Source organism: Octopus bimaculoides, chromosome 9, assembly GCF_001194135.2.
Source record: "Octopus bimaculoides isolate UCB-OBI-ISO-001 chromosome 9, ASM119413v2, whole genome shotgun sequence".
NCBI classification, from domain to species: domain Eukaryota; kingdom Metazoa; phylum Mollusca; class Cephalopoda; order Octopoda; family Octopodidae; genus Octopus; species Octopus bimaculoides.
The window spans coordinates 44,244,439-44,245,124 of NC_068989.1; the positions used below are offsets into that span (position 1 = coordinate 44,244,439).

The 686-nt window shown below is 41.5% G+C and overlaps 1 protein-coding gene across 1 annotated transcript in view; it reads left to right on the top strand.

The window, feature by feature from the left end:
- Positions 1-686, top strand: part of LOC106873260 (beta carbonic anhydrase 1) — an 11,883-nt gene that overhangs the window by 4,609 nt on the left and 6,588 nt on the right. The gene's annotated exons all lie outside the window — the stretch shown is intronic.

Genomic DNA, 686 nt, shown 5'->3' on the forward strand with positions numbered 1-686 from the left:
AAGAAAACACGGACAGGTCATTCGGAGTTTTCTCTCTTCAGTCGAGATCCAGATTATCCTTGCAATTTCTGCTGGTTATTCTCGATATTGCTCCAATCTGTCCACCCCAAGGAAAAACTAAGCTAAGAGCATTAGATTCCTTGGAAGAAAGCAGGGAATGTATACAAAAACAAGGACGGAAAAAAATGAACAATGTTACACAAATACAGTAGGAATAATAACGGGACATGACAACAGATGTCTTTCGACTAAGGACAAATAAAATTAAGCTGGCGTATATGGAAATAAAGCCTTACAGCTGGGATACAAGATTTCACAGACACAGGAAGAAATAACGATGTTGCACGCATGATGTTGCACGCCCAAGAAATTGGGCCTCATGGAGGCAATGACAGATGACCGAGACCCTTGTGTAGACCTGTCATGCCAAGTGAGACCATAGTCGTGGCGGATGTTGGTATCAATCAATGGCAACCATGTCGGTGGCATGTAAAAAACACTTGCTATGCTCTTGGAGTGGTTGGTGTTAGGAAGGGCATCCAACCATACAAACCTTGCCAAATAGAACCTTGTGCAGCTCCCCAGCTCCAGCTTACCACTTTTCAGTCAAACTGTCCAACCTATGCCAGCATGGAAAAACAGACAATAAATGATGATGATGGTTATATATATATATATATATATAT